This window comes from Alnus glutinosa, chromosome 11 (genome assembly GCF_958979055.1).
Source record: "Alnus glutinosa chromosome 11, dhAlnGlut1.1, whole genome shotgun sequence".
In the NCBI taxonomy this organism is placed as follows: Eukaryota; Viridiplantae; Streptophyta; class Magnoliopsida; order Fagales; family Betulaceae; genus Alnus; species Alnus glutinosa.
The window spans coordinates 25,753,318-25,766,728 of NC_084896.1; positions in this window are offsets into that span (position 1 = coordinate 25,753,318).

The following is a 13,411-nucleotide window of genomic DNA, read 5'->3' on the forward strand; positions in this document are numbered from 1 at the left end:
ATGACGAGTGGGGCCGGTGTGAGATTGGACAACCATCCTCCACTTTTAAATGAAATGGATCCTATATTTGTTTTTCAATTCCTAATTTAAAATTAATGCATTATATAATTTTTTTAAAAAAATATGTTAATATTAATTTCATGTACATATATAAAACCAAAACGACGTCGATAATTACTTAATGGTTCGGTTGCGGCCTTTGAAGGGGCATTGAGAAAATCTAAGCCCCAGTTGAAACTTAGATTGAGATCACAACAATTAGTTGTCTAAATTGTTCATATTGTCATATATGGAATTTACTTATTCAAATAGGTGATCGGATATTTCAAAATTTATTTGAATATGTAAATTTTATATGTATTCTCTCACATTAACTGCATAAATTACTAGCAATTTAAATATCCGATAAGCATATAAAAAGAAATAATGCAATTAAAAGGAAATGGGGCAGAAATTTAGGAATGTGGAAAGGGGGAGAAAAGGATTGGTGGGAATTAACTTTTTGCTTTATAAGGAGAAGATGGTCGCAGTTTGAGGTAGCTACAGCCTACAGATCAAGGGATGGATGTCTAACCAGATTGGAAAAAAGGAAGACTTGGGTGGTATTTATTTTGTCCTAAAAGGTAGGTTCTCTAATTCTCTTCTCTTCTCACTTGTATCTTACTATCTTGTGCTTGTGCTATTACTATCATCACGTGATATGTTATATGTCATAGTTCATATACACAAAATGGAGTGAATCAAGCCTATTCATTTATGGTGGATTAATGTTGTATTCTATCATACAAAGAATCCAGATACTACCTTGGTTGGTTAAAGGAATTTCATGGCTGGCAAATTTGTATAAGATTCACTAATTCAATACAAAATTAATAGGTAAAAGTTGATGGGTTTGATCTGTTTAATTAAATGGGTCAAGTTACGATTGACTTCTATAATTTTATATTCGTGCCTCGGCATGATCTGAACCAGACACGCGACATTAAGGCTGACAATTTTTTACACGACCCGCGAACTTGATATTAACCCAATACAAAATTATCTCATTAAGATTAAATGGTTTGACCCATTTAATTAAATACAGAAATTTCTTACAAATTGATTCGTATGAAACTCATACAAACCATTTTATAAAAGCGACACATGTCCTATAAGCTATTAAAAAAGTATGTCAAATACACATGCTATTAAATATGTCGAATTAGGATGGACTTATATAATATTATACCAATACTTCAACACGATCTAAACTTAACACACTAAAATGAATTGCCGCCCCTAAATTTCATATAAAGTCCACCCAATGAATGTTGTATGAATCTTTGCATTTCAAAATTGTAGGAGACAAGGATAGAAAAAAAAATTGTACTCTGTCTGTTCTATTGTGTTTTTTTTTTTAGTAGTCTTGTAATAGATGAAAGTTTTTAAAACTAAAAGTATCTATTTACCATTCGGGGTGGTTCAGTGGCCTCAAGGTAATTCTTAGATGGTTGGACATGTATTAGGTGAGAGTTTGACTCTCGAAATAGAAATCTTCAATCCTATTAGTATTTGTCATATTGAAAATGCATGCAGTTCACGCCCAAGTGGAATAATTACTGTTAATCTCTCTTGTTGCCTTTTTTATTAGAAAAAAAAAGTATCTATATGTTTAACTTTAATATTATTTTTTATTTTATTTTTCTAATTTTTTAAATTCACCTATTTTCAAATTTAAATCCATATTTTTTTACCAATCTAAAGGAGGATTAGATATATGTTCCTGGTCTTATCTTGTGGTAAGTTACAATCACTATGAAAGAGGTACCATAGGTTCACACCTTACTCATTGAAAAGGAAAAGAAAGAAAACAACATCAAAGATGTAAATTTGTACTATGAATAGGATTTTAAGAGCAATGAATGATTCGATTTAGGGGAGGCTAATGAAAAGGGACAAGGATCCTAATCATTTCAAATCCATATCATACCTTAAGTTTGTGGGGACTAGTCTTTAATACCAAAATCAAAGTCTCAACAAAATGCATGAGCTAAAAAGAAATCATCGATAAACAGAAACTGGCTATCAAAGTTTTGCTATTTAATTTTGTTAAAATATATTTAAAATATATTATGCTTACCTTCATGAGTGGTAATGCTACTCTTTATACTCATTTCAGTCAGCCACTTTAAAATTAAAAAAAAAAAAAAAAAAAAAAAAAAAAAAACAACAAGGAGAGTTGTAATTTGTTTAAAATTTCTTTAAACCAACAATACATCCAATTAATAATTAATGCAAATTAGCTCTGATTCACCTAACAAGGGCGACAAAGTGTTCATCTGGTTGGGTTGGGTGTGACAACTTTAACCTAAGCAGTGTGAAAAAAAAGGGAGCAAAGTTACCTAGAATACATGGGAGTGGAGAGACCTTAAAAGTTTCAATTTCTCAATCAATGTTGTTAGAGACTACGTACCTAACAAGAGCCCCAATGGTCACTATGGACATGATAAGCACACCCATTCCGCATTTAACGGCCATGGTTGGTACTTTGTAATTTGTATCAACAATTATAAAAGTAAGAGCATGCACGTTGAATAAATTCTTTCAATTTTTTGAACCAAGTGAGAGGAATTTTTAGCTTCCACGTGGATAGACCTACTTTTAACGATTATGGATAAACTTGATTTGTTCATATAGCTATATACATGGATGCAGTGGCACAGTTGGGTAAACTATTTCAATTTTTCAAAAAGGTCTAATTTTTTATTTTTTATTTTTTATATCGTACCAATAATTTTTTTTTTTTATTTAGCCAAAAAATTATTAAAAAACACAACTTTATCACTTCTTTTCACAAAAAAAAATTCAATTTTTTTTTTCTACTTTATATCACATCAATAACTTTTTGAGAATAATTGCACCACTAGTCATTGAAATTAGCATAAATTACAAATCTGTGGTACAAAAAGTTCATAGAGGGTTATTGTGATAAATTATAATTACAAATCAATCTCTGAACCCGTTTTTCGTCTACTAAGTTAAAAGAGTCCGTTAGTAGATTACAATACAAATGATATTTAGAGGTCGTCTCACTATTTATACTACGTGATAAACTAACAGATTCTATTAACTTGGTGGACGAAAAACAGGTTCAGGGAGTGATTCGTAATTATAGTTTACCACAATGACACTCCATTAACTTTTTGTACTACAATGAGTGATTTGTAATTTTGGCCAACCCCAAGGACCAGCAGTGCAATTACCCTCACTTTTTACTACCATTTAAACAAAAATTCTCTACAAATTTTTTTTCCAAACATACCGAGGGTCTCCCAAACTTCGGTCCAAAGGGGTATTGATTAGTCTCTTCCTTATAAATAAATCTATAACTATTATATATAAGTTGAATCATCTTACTTTAGAAAGACAAAATAATATTATAAGGTCATGGATGACGTTACCACAAGTCAACCACCCTCATAAAGAGGAGGTTGCATGCATCTGGGTTGTTCGGAATAGGCGGGCCCCATAGTTTTCAGAAGATATCAAATTGTTATGTAATTCAGACAGTCAATTATAAAAAATTGTCATCTCTAAGTTATAAGATGAGTATTGCCGTAATACTATAGGTTTCAAAATTGTCCATATTTGACTATATGAAATATTGTTTTGTATTAAAAAAAATTATAAATATATATATTTATATAAAAAGTAATACTATATACTATATTTTTATTTCACTCTTATTTTATTTGGCTAATATAAAGTGTTCATCAACCTTTAAATTTCATTTTTATTTTTTAAGTAGTTGCTAATCTAAGGGCTGATGTTCAAACCTTTACAAGGGGTATACAGATGGGAATTGGGAGTGGCCAATTGGCCATTACTTCGTAGCTACTTGTACTAATTTCCATGGATACAATCATCCAATCATCCAGCCTGCTTGCCTGCTTAAAGGGGGTCGGGTCGGGGCCCAACCTTAATGATAATGGGATTGGAGACATTATTGTCCAATTTGTCCTCAAGCCACCGCTGCGTAAATTAACGTTGGTCCCAAAATTATTTCTGTCGCAACTTCTCTTTCCAAATGTGTGTCTGAGTGGGAGCCACAGAGAGAGAGAACACCCTGTCAACTGAAAATCAAAAGTTGTCCTCCGCCTAAAATTGTCGGGAATGTGTTATTCTTACATCGACCCACATTAAATTTGAAACCAATGTATATGGAATTTACATGTATAGTCTTACATCCTATGTGTCTTAGTGTAGAGTTGATATAAAATAATGTGACGTAGAAAAATTATTTCTCAATTGTCCATTCTCACTAAACACTATTTGAGTTCAATTTTGTTTATTAAATTTATTGTGTAAAATAAATTTATATAATTAGTATAAAATATATATAGACTTGAGATTCGATTGTTTAAGAGTTGAGTTAACTAATTTCATTAATTCAAATTATAAAATTTTAACAATAATTAACTAATTAACTCAAATGTTAAGTCATTATTTCTTTTGGTGAAACACACCTATGTTTTACTATTCACTCTGAATCTTTCATTTAAATGCTAATTTTTTTTTTTTTTTAAAAAATATTCCTTTGTTTAAATTGGTATAACAAAATTCCTTCGTTCTTAATTAGCTTTTTCAAGTATTAGAGAGAGGTCAAGGTACAACTCCAGCCATGAGTTTGGGGATGGAATTTCTTTATTGAATAATGTGTGTTTGTGAATATGACTTTTCATCTAAATATCATTAAAAATCTTATATTAGAGAGAGGGGTCAAGGTACAACTCCAGCCATGAGTGTGGGGATGGAATTTATTTTATTGCATAAAATATATTTCTGCCACAATCCAAAGCCAAACCTTAACTTTTTAGGTCCATAACTGGTCTTCTTGGAAAAGTAGAAAGATTGAGATTTTTTTTTATTGTATTTAACGATATATATACAGTGCGACTTTATTTAAATATTTTAAATGTCTTTTTAACATATTTGCTGTATGATAATATATAAACTATCAAATTTATAAATTTTAGGTAAAAGTACACATAACCCCCTCAAACTACCACTTAATTGTCAATGTACCCTCCAAACTACCAATTGTGTCAATGTCCCCCCTTAAACTACCAAAAAATGTTAATGTCCCCTCTAAGACCAACAAAAAGATAAAAATGACCTTAATTTTTTTTGAATAAGACAAAAATGTCATAAATTCAAAAAATTAAAACTAGAACTAAAAAATTAAAAACTAAAAACTAAGGGGTAATTACCTTTTCCCCCCATCAACTACCAGCCATTGTCAACATGCCCCCATGAACTGACACCTCGACCAAAAGAGAGCATCCAACTACCATCGTTACCCACTTTGCCCCCATCCGTCAGAAGATTCCGTTAACTTGGATGGAATATTCCATTTTTTTGCGTTAATTTTTGTTTAATGACCAAAATGCCCTCTACAGTAATTAATAAAAAATATTAAAATTAATATATTTTTTTGTTTTAAAAAAATTAATCTAAGGGTGGCGCCCTTTTTCAGTTTTTTTTTAAAAAAAATATTAATTTTAATATTTTTTATTAATTACTGTAGAGGGCATTTTGGTCTTTGTGTGAATTAGATTGACGGATGGGGGCAAAGTGGGTAACGATGGTAGTTGGATGCTCTCTTTTGGTCGAGGTGTCAGTTCATGGGGGCATGTTGAAAATGGCTGGTAGTTGATGGGGGGAAAAGGTAATTACCCCAAAAACTAAAAATTAAAATTAAAAAAAAAAAAAACAACGAAAAAGGAACAGTTTTTTTTTTAATTATTTTTTTAAGAAAAACAAACAAAAAATAACTGAAATTTATTTTTTTAAAAAATAAAAAATAAAAGAAATGAAAAAAAGAAAAAGAAAAACCAATTTTTATTAAATTAAAAAACGAAAAAGAACAATTTTTTTTTAAAAGAAAAAAAAACGAAAAACAAAAAATAACAGAAATTTATTTATTTTTGTAAAAAATAAAACAAATTAAAAAAAAATCAGTTTTTATTAAAATAAAAAAAAACGAAAAAGAACAATTTTTTTTTAAAAAAAAGAAAAAAAAAAAACGAAAAAAAAAAAACTGATTTTTTTTTTAAATAAAAAATAAAAAACAGTTTTAAATTTTTTATTATTTTTTGGAAGAAATTTTTGTTATTTTATATTTTTTTAGTTTTATTTTATTTTAATAATTTTATAAAGGGCATTTTTGTCATTCGGGGGACATTGACACAATTGGTAGTTTGTGGGGTACATTGACAATGAGGTGGTAGTTTGAAGGGGTTATGTGTACTTTTACCTAAATTTTAATATGGATCATAAAATAAATCATCTCCATTTCACTTAAAATGAAGAGGATGCCAATTTGTCTGTTGAGTCTTTTCTTAATATAAGATCTAGTTAATGCTTGAAACTTTTGAGATTCCATAACTAGATCGAAATTCAAATTGTAATTTCTAGCTACTAAAAGGCATGGGGATCAGCTTTGCATTAGGAACAAATCTACAATCTTCAACTCAAATTTTTTTTAAAAAAATAATAATAATAAATAGAAATGATTGCCCAAAGGTGTAGCCATCAAAGCAACTTTTACAAAAGTTGATATTCTCCACCCATTAAACTTTATCATTTCAATTGCTTAAGATATACTTTTTCCAAACACTATGTTCTTTATTGTTAGTAAAAGCTATTCATAATGTTGAATTGAGTTGGACTGAATCATGATGGAATCTCTAGATTAACTATATGATTATTGAAATGATATGGACCATTATGATGCTCCCATGTCCTACCCTTTGCAAAAGTGGCAGTGAGCCCAAGCTCCTCCGAAACCCTAGCACCGCAGGCTGAGGAGCAAAATAAATTCGTACAACTTGTCGACACGTGTCAATATGTAATTAGAGGATATTAAAATTATATTTTTAGTAACGGCCGTGGCTCTAATCAATATTAAAATACTTTGTGTAGCATCCGGCTATTTTTTAAGATTGTTTTGGGATTTATTAGTAAGGAAGGAGACAAGTAAGAAGCATACACGTGTTTGAACATTTTGCATTTAATACTATAAATTTTCTTAATTTGATATCTTTGAAATTTTCCTAACAAATCCGTTTTACAAATTCAATAATTTCAATGGGCAATCTCTTTGACTTTGATGCATATCTTTTGATGATTTTATCTATGATTTGTTTTTTTATTCATTTTCTCCAATTTTTTTAATCTGTTCGGTTTTGTCGGATTCTAGATCAATCAAACAATTTAGAGTTTTTTTAGCCACCTAATTTTAAAGGTCAAACACGTGATTTTAAATAAATTTGTAAAAAGTGTCTTATTTAAGAGTGTTCGAAAAAATGGACGATTTAAAAATGTGAAGAAAAAAAAATGTGTTTTTGCACAGCATGCAAGAGTTTAAATGCACGATTTTACCAAATACTTAATTATATTTTAAGAATCGTATTTTCAGTAATTGCATTTTGATATCATTGGTTTTAAAACCATTAAACCAAATAAATAAAATAAAATAAAAGGGAGAGGGAGAATAGCTTGGACAATGGACATAGATGACTTTGGTAACCACGTCTTGTGTCGACGTGTCAAAAAAAAAAAAAAAAAGAGTTTGGTAACCAATTAGACAAAAACCTACCTTAAAGTGGAAGGAGGAAAAGGTCTTAAACACGGGTTAAGATGACAGTAAATTTCAATTGGTAATGAGCCGGGCCTCAGAAGGCCCATTGCATATTGGATTCTTTCCAAGTGTAAGGCTTTGTTTATTTGATTATTTTTTTCTCCTTTTTTTTTAAAAAAAAAACTAAAATATTAACAAATAACAGAAAATACAAAACGCTTAAAATTATTTTCGCTCTTATGTCAAACAGAGCACATTTTCAAAAAAAATAAATAAATAAAAAATACGGTCCGAAACTCATTAACAAACGGACCTCACAACTGTTTGCGGCGCGCATTACTTAATCAAGTTGTGATTGTTAATTTGACTAATGGTACTGCAGTTTTTATTCTAATAAGTTGTGGGGCCCACCTTCCCTATGTAGATGGGTCTCGTATTTCAAACTGCCTAGGATAGATGGGTATGCAGCCCCTTCTATTAAGCTGCTCGAATTTCATAAAAATTTAGATAGTCTATTAACCAGAATTTTAAAAGTATTTTGTAGTGAACTCGTCAAAATTTTAACAAATTTTTTTAAAAAATATCACTTCTGTTATTTTAGCTACATCCTTTTTTAAAGCTCTAAATACCAAACTCTTCAAATAAATACTAATTTTTTTTTATTAGTTTTACAAAAATGAAATTAAAAAAATAAAACCCTCTAGTAGATCAGCTGGATTTTAGACGACAAAAGCAGATGCGGCCGGATTATCAACGTTGGGTATCGAATTTTTGACATCGGGAGCATAATTGGCCGGATTATCAACCCTGGGTACCGGATTTTTGAGGGTCGGAGCAAAATCGGCCAGATTGTTGATGTGAAAATTTATTTACTCGCAAGCGCATGAATCATATGTAGCATAGAACATGCAAGTGTGAGGTCGAATCTGCAGGGAAGTGTGTGAAAGAAAAGAAAATCAATTTCTATTTAAATAAATTTTGTTTTAACTTAGAGCCAAATATTTGAAAGATTTGTCAAACAAAAAAAATAAAACTGAATAAAACAATTTATAAAAACACTAAGGTATCGGAATTCACCAAATCAAATCAAACACTCTACTCTTGCATTTTATTCATAAATTCAATTCAATAAACTCGATATTCAAATTCTTGAGTAACAAAGCATGAAAATATTTGAAGAATTCAACCCAACAAATCACAACAATTATCCGTTTTTAATCAAAATCATCTATTGTATCCGGAAATCACAATAGATATCACAATCTCAAAGAAATCAATCGATGTATCCATCGATTGAATTACAACAAACATCAAATAAAATCATCAATCTAAAGAATATGATTGACATCGAATTTGAATATATATATAAAAACATTGAATTTATGAATATCATGACAAGAGCATAGGTGTTATCATTGATGAGATTTCATCCACAACCTTAGTTGAGGATTTTAGCCTCTCATGATTGCAAAACACCAAAAACTCTTGAAATGAAATCGTGAAATAATAAAAGCGAAAAAGATAAAAAGAAGAACAGAAATTTAATAAAAGTAAAAAGAAAACAATAAATTAAAACGAAGGGGAAGAAAGGAAGATCAGATAAGAAATAACAAAAAACAAAAAGATAAGTAACAAAAAAAAGAAGAAGAGAGAAGAACAATTGAAAATTAATTAATTTTAAATTAAGCGATGAATTAAATAACAAAGAAAATAAAGAAGAATGAAAAATTTAAATGAAAAGAACTAAGAACAAAGTAACTTACAAAAGAAAAGAGCTAAGTCAAGTGCTCTGAAGAAAAAAATTGATGCTTTAAGTGATGCCTAGCATGGGGTATTTATAATAGAAAATTAGGTTAAACTTAATTTTTACAAAATGACACCTCTACCCCTCTAAACCCTAATAGGAGAAAAGAACGCTAGGGTTTAGGGTCATATTTTCAAAATGGTACCTCTACTCCTCAAAAACCCTAATAAGAGAAAAAAAAAAAATGCTAGGGTTTGGAGTGTCTGCAGTTGCCAGGAGTAAGGAAATTCGCGTTCTTATATTGCGGGGCACTTATGACGTGGCAGACAATCGAATTAGGAAAATTATATTTCACAATGATTTGTATCATTTTGAATTAGCTTTTCAACGCCACTAATTTCACTTTAATTTGATACTTGAACTGAAAGTTATGATCAAAATACTATGACTTGCGCAGAACTTGAAATTTAATCCAATTCGATTTTCATTTCCAAAATTTGTATTTTTCACTTTAAAAATACGGTTTTCTCTCCATGATCTGCAAAATACCAAAATACAAAAACTAACTAAAAACATTAAAAAATAACAAAGCTAAAGGTTTAACAAATGTGAATTTAGGGGTCCAAATATAGAATATTTGGCACTCATCAATTGTCATGCTGGGTACCTGATTATCAATGCTAGTAACGCCGACGGGAACTGGGTCAGTCACACCGTGGTTCGCCGACGATTTGTTGTACCTTCGCTTGAACAGCTCGCCACACCAGTTCTCCGCGCCCAACCAGCCATCCACATGACCTGTCGAATGGAAGGATCCTACTCCGGTCGTTGCATCTGAGACGGTGATGAATAAGAAAGTAAGAAAAGAGATGGAATAAAAAATTAGAAAAAAGCAAGAGACGATTGACGAAACCCTCGTCTGATGACAATCCTCAATTTGACGATGGTGTTGACGAGTTCGTTGGAGACGAGATTTTGAGCAAAATCATATGATTTTGGTGATTTCGTCTATTTGACGAATTCACTAAGAATGCTCTAATACCCTTATAATAGACATATAACTATTCATCCCACTTCAAATAGGAGCAATGCTTAGGAGAAGCATTTTTTCTGGATTTCATCCGAAAAAAATGGTTCTCCATGGCATTATTGTAATTAAAATATTACAGTAATGCCACTTTTAATTACAATAATGCCATGGAAAAGCATTTTTTCCGGATGAAATCCGGAAGAAATGCTTCTCCTAAGCATTAGCCCTTCAAATAGTGGTCATGAAAGATCCGAAATGCTGTTTTGAAACCATTAAATCAAATAAATAAAATAAAATAAAAGAGAGAGGAAGAATAGCTCTTGGACTCAGATGAGTTTGGTAACCAATTGGACAAAAATTAAACCTACCTTAAATTGGAAGGAGGAAAAGGTCTTAAACACGCGTTAAGATGATAGTAAATTCCAATTAGTAATGAGCCGGGCCTCAGAAGGCCCATTACATATTGGATTCTTTCCAAGTGTAAGGCTTTGTTTATTAGATCTTTTTTTTTCCTCCCTTTTTTTTAGAAGAAAAAACAAAAATATTAACAAATAACGTAAAGCACAAAACGCTTAAAACTATTTCCTCTCTTATGTCAAACAGAGCACAGTTTCAATCCAAAAAAAAAAAAAAATACACTCCAAAACTCACTAACTAACAGACCTCATAACTGTGTGTGTGCACGCATTATTTAATCAAGTTGTGATTGTTAATTTGACTAATGGTACTAGAGCTTCCATTATAAGTCATTTACAAATTAACTTGGTAGTCCCAATTGATGAAATGATAAAGAAAAAAAATTAAATCGGTCAATTTAATTAGTTAGTGACTGACTTGTTAATATATCATATATTCTTAATCATTTCATCAATTAAGGATTGGAGCCATATATCCAATCATTTCGACCATATAAGTTTGTAAGGAGATTGGAGCAAAAAATGTAATACTCCAAGTATTTTCAAGTGTTAGTTGTAGCTTTTTACCCTAAATTGCATAGTTATTTGGAATGTAACATGCATTCTGAACATATATTAATTTAATAAGTTGAATCGAAAAAAAATTCACCATATCCAGTTCCGAGAAAAACTTTATTCTTTACTATATCCATGAATTGTCCAACGCAATATATTTGGAAAAAGTAAATATACAATTATAAAAAATGATATTTAAATTAGAAAAACTAAAAACTTAAAAAAAAAAAAAAAAGGGATGGTTTTCAAACCACCCCAGTAGGCCACCACCCTTTTTAATTTTTTATTCTTTTTCGTTTTTATTTCTTTTTCTATTATTTTATTATTTTTTTATTCGGGTTGAATTTTTGTTGAGTTGGGTTAAAAACGGGCCGGATAAAACCCAATTAGAATTTATATTTAAAAAACCGAACCAAACATATTTTAAAGAATAATAAAAAAATGAATGGTTACCAAAACATGCATAAATTGATACTGATTTAGACGCTAGAAAAGCATATTATAAATTGATTAATGGCATTGATCTTTGCAGAATATTTCAAGACCATTTCCAATAATTTAATTAATGTGTAAGTACTCCTTATGAAAGAACTCAACCACCGAGAGCCCAATTATGAATTTAGATTGCTTCCTGGCCAGCTTCCCTCACATTCAACATGTCACTCTACATTTGCACTTTCTGCAATATGAGATTTTGAAGTATTATTATTATTATTATTATTATTATTATTATTATTATATTTAAGGAAGGGAAGAGGGTGAGCATCTCCATTGAGCTATCTGAAAGCGATGTTTAGCCAAATTTTAACTACAATTAATTCACAAAAACTATCATTTATTAAGCTCTCTTTTCATTTTATATTATAATATTTGTCAAACTTGTAGATTTAAAAAGTTTATTGCGTAGTACTTTTGTAAAGTTGTTAGTTAAACTAAAAATGTGAATTTTTTAACCTGATTTTAGCCAAAAAAAAAATAAATATAGAGTTCACTAGGGATTCTTCAAGAGAATATTTAATTGAAAATAATGAATTTAATTATTTAATTGATATTTTAACACTTTCTTTCATGTATGGACTCAAATTTTTTCTTAATAATAGAGACCAAGCAAGTGAAATATTTAACTAAAAAATGGAAATTAAACTGTAGAGGTAGAGTCCAAAGTCAAAACTTCTCTAATGATGTTATTTTAAACTGTCATTTATTTCAAAAGTTTAAACTAACAAAATAATAATAATAATAATAATAATCATTTAAAAGTAACTTTATATTGTCAATAACTAGTCATAACACCTTCCTTGAACAATGCTCAAATAGTTAATAAGATTGCGTTTGTGATTGCGATTTCGTATGTAATAAGTGTGATTTTAAACTAAATCGCAGAACATATATAATTTAGAAACTGCGTTTTTAAAAATTGTAATTTAAAAACGTAGAAAATTTACTTTTTCAAAAATTGCAGGTAAAATAATGTTTTTTTTTTTAAAACGTAGAATTTTAAAAGCTAAACTATGATTTTGCCAAACGCTTAACTGCGTTTTTAAAAATTATTTTTTTTCAAAACGCACATTTTAAAATTGTTATTTTAAGTCGAACTTTTTAAAATCACAAACTCAAACAAACTCTAAATCGAAAAATTGGGCTCCGGGCCAGTTTTTATATTGCTTTTGGGTTAAATCATATTTTGGTACACGTTCTTAGGGCCATTACCTAACAGTCACTTCAGTTTAAAAAAGTATCAAACGTAGTATTTTGGCCGAGCAGTCTTCTTCGTCAGTCGTCTTCTTCGTCGATCCTTGAAAATCCTTCACGAAAACGAACCCGGCCCGGCCGTTTTCCTCAATGGCGTCGTTTAGGTTGCCGGTGTTGTTGCTACCATAGAGCTTGTTCTTCTTCTCTGGAGGCTTCCTCATGGATTTGACGGAGTTGAGTTCCTGAGAGCGAGTGGACGGCGTCGCTCAGCTTGTCGTGGAGGACGGGGATGGGCTCGGAGAGCTGGTTGGCGGCGACGAAAGGTTGGAGAGGAAGCGCAGATGGCCGAGGTT